The sequence below is a fragment of the Myxocyprinus asiaticus genome, chromosome 50 (genome assembly GCF_019703515.2).
Source record: "Myxocyprinus asiaticus isolate MX2 ecotype Aquarium Trade chromosome 50, UBuf_Myxa_2, whole genome shotgun sequence".
Taxonomy (NCBI): domain Eukaryota; kingdom Metazoa; phylum Chordata; class Actinopteri; order Cypriniformes; family Catostomidae; genus Myxocyprinus; species Myxocyprinus asiaticus.
The window spans coordinates 24,883,798-24,893,810 of NC_059393.1; the positions used below are offsets into that span (position 1 = coordinate 24,883,798).

At 35.6% G+C, this 10,013-nt stretch overlaps 1 pseudogene; it reads left to right on the top strand.

The window, feature by feature from the left end:
• The window catches only part of LOC127439083 (uncharacterized), a 40,841-nt pseudogene extending 34,581 nt beyond the window's left edge, over positions 1–6,260 (top strand).
• Positions 6,261–10,013: the final 3,753 nt, after the last annotated feature.

The window sequence follows — 10,013 nt, forward strand, 5'->3', positions numbered from 1 at the left end:
AAACCATTATGTCTATGGAGAGTCCTCATAAAACATGAAAACCCAACATGTGTGTGTGTGTGTGTGTGTGTGTGTGTGTAATAAAAGCACTTGTTTATAGAAGATAACCCACATGCAGAACTGGACAACGACACAAATAAAGTTGTAATGCTCTCTCTCTTATTGATAATTAGAGCATGACACATAACATACAGTATTTAGGCACGACCTCCAGAGTTCACATTTACTACATCACTTCACTGCAGACCACGAACCTCCGCTTACCAGCATATAGTCTATATGAGACAGGATGGATAAGATCATTTATTAAAGGCACGAAACGCCTCAGAAGCATCAGCACAGGTTTTAGAAAAATAGTCACAAGAATAATGCCAAATTTATTGCAGCTATGACAAAATTTACCAGACTTGTTGAGTGATATTATCAATGTTGAAGAAAATGTATGGCAGTGTTTTGTTTTATTTGTACTTTATACACTTTATAGGTAAGTTACTCGTGTTTTTTATCCCGTCAGTTCTTCACTTTAGAAAATTACAAGATATTGTTAAAATCAGTCAGAGGAAATGCAGTTATTAGATAATAAAAAATGTTAAATATTGTTTTTTAATATTGTTCTAAAAGATCTAATTTCAAAGGTATTCAATATTCAAATAAGTAAACACCGGTGGGTATCTTTAGTAAGATTTAGTTTTAAAAATCTTTACAACTACAAATCTAAAGTTACTTCAGAGCTTTAACTATTCCTGTGTTTTCCAGGTGTATTCAGCGGTGAGACCGGCGAAATATTAGTGATGGAGGGAGATTCGGTCACTCTGCACACTGATGTTACTGATATAAAGGGGGAGGATGAACTAAATTGGACATTTGGACCTCAAGAAGCTCCCATTGCTGAAGTCAATGTAGCGACCCTAAAGTTCTCTACATATGATGGTAATGATGGGAAATTTAGAGACAGGCTAAAGTTGGACTACAAGACTGGATCTCTCACCATCAGAAACATCCAAACCACCCACTCTGGACTTTATAAACTACAAATCATCAGTAATAAGGTCTCATCCAAGACATTCAGAGTTACTGTGTTTGGTGAGTAGAGAAATACAGTATTATGTGCTGAAATATTAAATGTGTCATGATTATGCATTTTAAAAGTCTAATTGCCATAATAACATTTTAAATGTATTTAATGATTTTTTTTAAATATTTTATTATCACAATAAACGCTCTCTCAACTAGAGGTAGACCGATATATATCGGTTTTTACCGATTAATCGGTGCTGATAGTTGCTTTTTAGAACTATCGGTTATCAGCAAAAATCTATGCCGATAGTTACAATAGTTTAATTTTTTTCCCCATTGTGTCTCCAACTGCATATCTTGTAAATAACAATGAAAATGTAAAAAATGTCAAAATAAGAGTCCCTTGAGTGTTTTGGGCTTGTTTATAGTTAAAAAATCCCTCATTATGCACCAAATCTTAATTTGTTCTTGTTATTATTGGGATTTTGGTTGCACAATAAACTGCATCTGGGATTTTATTAATTTTGGGCTCTTATTGCATCTACTGTAAGTCCATGCCTGTCATAGTAAGATTTTTTTTTTTACATTTTATAAATCGATTTTTAAAACTATCAGCCAATTAATCGGTTATCGGTCTTTTTCCACTACCTTAATTATCTGTATCTGCAAAATCCACTATCGGTCGACCTCTACTCTCAACACATTTATCACTGACAAATAAAGTAGCTTTCTTGTTAACTGTTAATTTAATTTATTCTTCCAGCTGATCTGCCTATTCCAGTCATTACAAGTTACTGTCCAGAAAATCCTTCATCATCTAAAAGTTCAAGTCCAAAATGTGTGTTGGTGTGTTCAGTGGTGAAAGTGACACAGGTGACTCTCTCCTGGTACAAAGGAAACAGATTACTGAACAACATCAATGCCTCTGATATCACCACCAATCTATCTCTACATCTGGAGGTGGAATATCAAGAGAACAACATCTACAGCTGTGTGATCAACAATCCCATCAGAAACCAGACTAAACATCTCAACATTACCGATCTTTGTTGGTCATGCTCAGGTAGGCCTACTATAGGTCAGCAGTGATATTAGTGTTTCTTCTGAACGCAGTGAGACTGTATACTGTACAGTGTATTCACTTATGTGTCTTATTTAAAATATCTGATCTGCTTTGATACCCAGATAGCACACGTACATCTCTGAGATGTCTGTTATAGATCTTTTGGTCTGGAAAGTGTCACAATCTAACTAACATCTGCTAAACATCTTAAAAAGATCAGATTTACAAACATTCTAAATCATAAACGTCTCAAAGACATCTGAGAGGAAATGTCTTAAAGACGTATTGCAGATGAGCAAACAACCTAAAAAAATATGTCTTCCATATTGTAAACACACGCATGTACATGTCCTATCAGGGTTTGCATCTTTTGTCTGCAACGTGGTATTTGAACCGGCCGCACTGATCAGTTCAGTCCACTCAGTGTGCTTACCACAATTTTTTAATCAGGCAAAGCAAAAAAACAAAAACAAAAAAAAATTGCAATTATATTTGCTCTGAGGGTGTTTGAGCATATGAATAATTTTCTGAAGGAGAGCTACAGAGTGGACTGCTTGATTCACGAACACTGGACTAAGATCAATTATGGTGCTGACAGCATCGGCCAATGCTCGTCTCAATGAGGCTGTTAGTTTGATTCAGCTTCACGAAACGAAACATTCAGACGAACCAGGGCTGTGTTTCCCAAAAGCATTGCAATCTTAAGTTGATTGTAGAAACTATTGGTGCCAATGGTTTCTATGATCTACTTAGTCTTACGATGCTTTTGGGAAACACAGCCCAGATGTCACACTGCTGGGAAGGACAAGACGAGAGAGTGTGGATCCAAATGTAGAACTATTTATTATGCTACTCAGAAGATGAAAAAGAAACAATGATGAAAATAAAGCACTTGAGCAAAAGGGAAATCAAACATAGCAGTTTGCTGGCTAACTACGTAAGTAACATTCATAGACTAATGTGCTAACAAACAAACAAGAACCAACCATGCATGAAGAAAACATGAGGGTATATATACACAGATGAATAATGAGGGAACAGGGAACAGCTGTGGAAGATGGAGGGCAGGTGAGTGCGATCAAAAAGGTGCATACTGGGAAATGTAGTCCCTGAACAAGGGGAAAACTAAACAGTCACTGAAACTGAACTGAAGGTGAGGAAAAACACAAGACAGAGTGTTGAGTTGGGTCAAATATATTAGTACGAATTGTAGACATGTAAATTGCTGTATGTGTAATTCAGAAGCAAATGAAACTTAAGGGTTTGGGACATTATTAATTTTATCCCCTAACCCAAACCTCTTATCTAAATCATACCATAAAGTACACCCTCTTACCATGATTTGAAGCATAAAGAGTATTTACTGTATAATGGAAGAGGGTATTTTCACGTTTTTATGATTAAGCCAACACGGTTGAATTCTTACGACTTCTCCATGAGACTCAATTCGATTCAAAAGTATCGATTCAAAAGCCGCATGCTTTTTACGTTTGCAGCCATGTTGTTTTTTTGCTGTGTGCAGTTGCAAAAGTAACAAATGATCTACATAAGTGTTTCTGATAAAAAGTATACATTTTCTCTTTATATTGTAGTGAATGAAAAAGTGAAAATCAACAAATATTTATACTTGAGTAAAATAGAAATGTTCAAAGTACCTACTAAACTTACATCTGTTATTCTCTCTTTTTTCAGCTCGTCTGCCCATTCCTGTCATCATCAGAGACTCTTCTCAATGTTCTTCAAGCTCTAAATGTGTGTTGGTGTGTTCAGTGGCGAATGTGACACAGGTGACTCTCTCCTGGTACAAAGGAAACAGTTTATTCTCCTCCATCAGTGTGTCTGATCTCATCAGCAGTCTCTCTCTACCTCTGGAGGTGGAATATCAGGAGAACAACACCTACAGCTGTGTGATCAACAATCCTATCAGAAACCAGACTAAACATCTCAACATTACTGAAGTCTGTCAGCCGTGTTCAGGTATGTCAGCTGTGATTTTAGTGTTTATTATTACTAATCTGTGTAGTATAATTTTTCAACTTCAACTATCAACTCTGACATGTTTTACAGCATTCAGTCTTTGTTATTTATACAGTAAGTTTGTGACTAGGCTTAGGCTTAATTTCCAGTTTACTTGCATGTCTCATTTTCATCATTTTTTTCTTTCTTCAGACCACATCCACTGTTGTGGTATTAATGAAGCTGTTATTCGATTGGTCATCTCTGGTCTGGTGGGCGTGGCTGCTGTTGCTGTATTGGTTTATGACGTTAAATCAAAAAAAGTTTATCAGGAGAGGAGAGCACAGATATCATCGTCAAACATCAACCATCAAAATGCTGCATCTGTTGACATTCTAACATCAGGACACTAGGAGATTATTAAGATTTCCTTTATGCCTCTCAGGGTTAAAGGGATATAAAAGGATACATAGCCTACATCTCAAACTCTGCTTACAGTGGCTGATCTCAGTGGCTGATCTCAGAATGGCTTCTGCCAATTATATTTGCCAGGAATAGTAAGAGTAGTATGGTAGCATGCCATTCCGATTACGGATCGGCCAATTTCTGTGGCATGCTGTCGACAGTACAAAGAATAACAAAGTCCAACTTGATCCTGGCTGTGAATCAAACATATTCTCTCTGTTTAAATGTAGACTGAAGACCCAATTGTTTATTTTCAGGCATATACTGTACCTAATTTCTAATAGTACAGCTCTCTCTTAAGGACCCCCATTTTGTAAAATTCACTATTAGATCATATTGTCATCTGGTGGTCTTTTTAAGTACCTGCCATTTTATTTACCCCTTGTGCGTCAATTTAAAAAAGTTACTCAGAGGGCCTTAGAGGACAAAAATGCCCAAAAAATATTATATATTAATATTATTTTCCACTTTCAGTTAGTTAATTTTTTTTAACCAAAGTCAGTCCTGATCATAACTACCAAATATTTATTCATTTTTAGGATTTTAACCCTTTAAATGCCAGTTTGTTTACATAATGCCACTGTTGTTTTTTTACACACACACACACACACAACACATTTCTCAATACACACATACAAAACACACTCTGACATCCATACAAACAAACCCACACAATTTTAGCTGGATCATTTATTCAATTGTCCTGCAGTGCTCTATAATACAGCAAACAGAGAATAAGGGAAAAGCTTGTATTTGCTCCATAGGCTAAACATGAGAAAAATGGTGCCATCTGGTGTCAAATATTAAAAATATAAATTTTGAAGCCAGGGCTCCGGATTGCAAGCATAATATCACAGAATTCATGATTTTATGCTTTAATGGCACTGGGATCAAATATTGCAGTTTTAATGGGTTTCAATGGGGACATTTTTGTCCTGAAGGTCCTGAGTGTAACTATTTTGTGTACACAGTGTATTATAGATGTATTATAGGAACCGAGGTTGAAATATCAAAATTCCACAAAAAATACACACCTTTGTCAAAATGTATGCCATAAGCATTAACACAGCCAAAATGAACGAAAAAAACAAAAATGAAAAAGACAAAAATGTCCCGAAGGTCGCACAAGTGTTAAGTAAACCAGCTTAATGAACTGTATGATGCTCCAAATATTTTCTCAAACATTGTTTACATACATTTGAAATATGTTTATTGAACATAAATTGTTTATTAGTGCATAGGCTATGAAAAGTGTTGTTACATCAATTTCTTGGTTACCATGCATGAAAATGTCAGTGCATACTGAAGTGTATTTTTTTATCTTTTCTGATCTATTGTAAGGCTTATAAATAAACAAAAGTAACTCCTGGTAATTTCATACAAACAGAAGATTTATAGGATACCTGTACGATTAAAGATATCTGTTATCTTGTCTTGCTCTGTTATGCCATTATTAGCATGTTAGCAATTGTTTTCATGATTTTTTTCTTTATTAGATAGACTAATGTTGAAAATACTGTACCTTCTCTACTCGAATCTTGGACATCCATCCTGAGGATCGCTCCTGCCCAATGGCGTTCCATGAGGGACTTTTCATGCGAGTTATGGCTTGATCCATCAAACCGATAAAAGACTGCAATCATTTTATCTTTTTCTTTTACTGATAATTATTCTCCTGTACACAGATATATCCCTGATATCTTAAAACAGTCTTGATAATTAACAATGTGCATTATAATCTTTCCCATCATAAATCCAACATTTGTCAGTAGGCCTAAAAAGAGTCAATTCATTTTTAGTTGCTCTTTACAATACAAATCACTTCAAAGCAGCTTTACAGAAAATCATATCATCATCAAAATAAACGAAAGGGAAAAAACTGCAATGCAGACTATCGTGACCAAAACAAACATTTAAAATGAATGGAGGGACCCATATACTATTTACTCACCAATGTTGTTGCCAGAGATTATTTAGCAGAGACGGGCCACTACTATTAAAATGAATGGGAGAACTTGGAACGCTCAACTACAGAGCTCTGACCACCCAATGGTAAACGGATGTAGAAAGGAAGTCCCGCCTTACAGTTAAAAGAGCCAATCACCTTTTAGATAAAGACATCACCTGTCAATCAACTCTAGAACATGTATGCGCATTAGCTATAAAAGCCAAGACATTTTTTTTTTTTTTTTTTTTTTACGTAATATGAGGTCAAGAATCACAATTTATGATACCAGTGTTTTCAGATTTTACTGCTGATTTGAAATATGTTCTTTGATTGTAATCTTGACCAACCGTTTTTGAGATTTCGGTCTTTCTCCATTCAGGTAGATAGGAGCTGCACTGGCATGACTGTCCCTCCCGACAGCATCCCAAAGATGACCAACAGTGAACTGACTTACTAGAAAGACTTTGCTGTCGTTCACTCATTCATCATTTCAATTGAGATCCTTCAATATTGATTTAATCGATATTTTAACTAAATTTTAAAAGTCTTCACCAGTTGTTAACCACAAACAAGCTTGATGACACACTAACATGATACTGAAAGTTTATTGGTTTCTAAGACAACCTCTGATAATGATTGGTTAACTGTGGAAGGACTTGTGGGAACCGGATAACTGTTCAATGGCACAACAGTCCGATTTCAGTAAGACGACTCTTAGGAACCGGTTCTTTTTGGTGGATTAAAAACAGCAAGATTAATGTTGTCTGATTCACAAGCAAATGATACTTATGAGCTGGTTATTTTTAGTAAATCAGCAGTTTTAATAAATTCTGAATACAACAACTGAGTTAAACCAGACTGGCTGATCATATGACAATATAGTTAAAGACAAACATTTGATCAGTAATATTTTCTAAAAAATAAAAATACATGTATATATACAAATATATACCAGCCCATCTGGCACCAAAAATCATCCATGTGATTATCTAAGCAGCCAATCGTGTGGCAGCAGTGCAATGCATAAAATCATGCAGATACGGGTCAGGAGCTTTAGTTAATGTTCACATCAACCATAAGAATGGGGAAAATATTAGATCTCAGTGATTTGGACCGTAGCATGATTGTTGGTGCCAGACAGGCTGGTTTGAGTATTTCTAGAACTGCTAATCTCCTGGGATTTTCACACACAGCAGTCTCTAGAATATATATACATACATATATATACAGGTGCATCTCAATAAATTAGAATGTCGTGGAAAAGTTCATTTATTTCAGTAATTCAACTCAAATTGTGAAACTCGTGTATTAAATAAATTCAATGCACACAGACTGAAGTAGTTTAAGTCTTTGGTTCTTTTAATTGTGATGATTTTGGCTCACATTTAACAAAAACCCACCAATTCACTATCTCAACAAATTAGAATACATCATAAGACCAATAAAAAAAACATTTTAAGTGAATTGTTGGCCTTCTGGAAAGTATGTTCATTTACTGTATATGTACTCAATACTTGGTAGGGGCTCCTTTTGCTTTAATTACTGCCTCAATTCGGCGTGGCATGGAGGTGATCAGTTTGTGGCACTGCTGAGGTGGTATGGAAGCCCAGGTTTCTTTGACAGTGGCCTTCAGCTCATTTGCATTTTTTGGTCTCTTGTTTCTCATTTTCCTCTTGACAATACCCCATAGATTCTCTATAGGGTTCAGGTCTGGTGAGTTTGCTGGCCAGCCAAGCACACCAACACCATGGTCATTTAACCAACTTTTGGTGCTTTTGGCAGTGTGGGCAGGTGCCAAATCCTGCTGGAAAATGAAATCAGCATCTTTAAAAAGCTGGGCAGCAGAAGGAAGCATGAAGTGCTCCAAAATGTCTTGGTAAACGGGTGCAGTGACTTTGGTTTTCAAAAAACACAATGGACCAACACCAGCAGATGACATTGCACCCCAAATCATCACAGACTGTGGACACTTAACACTGGACTTCAAGCAACTTGGGCTATGAGCTTCTCCACCCTTCCTCCAGACTCTAGGACCTTGGTTTCGAAATGAAATACAAAACTTGCTCTCATCTGAAAAGAGGACTTTGGACCACTGGGCAACAGTCCAGTTCTTCTTCTCCTTAGCCCAGGTAAGATGCCTCTGACGTTGTCTGTGGTTCAGGAGTGGCTTAACAAGAGGAATACGACAACTGTAGCCAAATTCCTTGACATGTCTGTGTCTTGATGCCTTGACCCCAGCCTCAGTCCATTCCTTGTGAAGTTCACCCAAATTTTTGAATCGATTTTGCTTGACAATCATAAGGCTGCGGTTCTCTCGGTTGGTTGTGCATCTTTTTCTTCCACACTTTTTCCTTCCACTCAACTTTCTGTTAACATGCTTGGATACAGCACTCTGTGAACAGCCAGCTTCTTTGGCAATGAATGTTTATGGCTTACCCTCCTTGTGAAGGGTGTCAATGATTGTCTTCTGGACAATTGTCAGATCAGCAGTCTTCCCCATGATTGTGTAGCCTAGTGAACCAAACTGAGAGACCATTTTGAAGGCTCAGGAAACCTTTGCAGGTGTTTTGAGTTGATTAGCTGATTGGCATGTCACCATATTCTAATTTGTTGAGATAGTGAATTGGTGGGTTTTTGTTAAATGTGAGCCAAAATCATCACAATTAAAAGAACCAAAGACTTAAACTACTTCAGTCTGTGTGCACTGAATTTATTTAATGCACAAGTTTCACAATTTGAGTTGAATTACTGAAATAAATGAACTTTTCCACGACATTCTAATTTATTGAGATGCACCTGTATATATATATATATTTTTTTTTTTTTTTTTTTTCCCAATACTTAAGAGGGCAGTAAATGCAATAAGACATTTTAAAAATACATCTGTTGTGTTAAAATCTGAAATGACATTATCATTCTGCAACTGACTGTTGAGGGTAGTAAATACAGCATTATTTTTTTTTAAATATTTATTTCTTTAAAGTACTAAAAGAAAAAAATGGAACCATTAAGGAATCAGAATTTTTAAAAAGGAATTTAACTGAACAAATTGGAAAAACTGCAAAAATGAATTAGCCAAAATTTTCATGTTTGAATTAAAATGTGTTAATTTCAAGCTGCTTCACAAATTACCATAGCTGACCACACCCACAGTAGTTTCATCCTGAGGACCCTAGACAACATCAAAAGCACTTCCATTAGCAATTAGTATTTAAACATTTCTTTAACTTTCTTATCTGCTAGGATCCCACTGACTGCAACTATATATATATATATATATATATATATATATATATATATATATATTTTATTTTTTTTACTTCAACTTGACTACTCTGGAAAAGCGGTATTTAATCATATAATATTTATATTTAAATCATGCAACGTTTTAAAATGAACAGACAGAAGCAAACACACTATAATCTATAAAAATATAAAGTTAATATAGATTAAAATGACCTGAAATATGTCTAACTTTTAGGTATTATTACTCTAAATAATACGATTTAAACTACAGATTATCTAAAGACAGTTATATGGTGACAAACCAGAAGAGAAAGAATC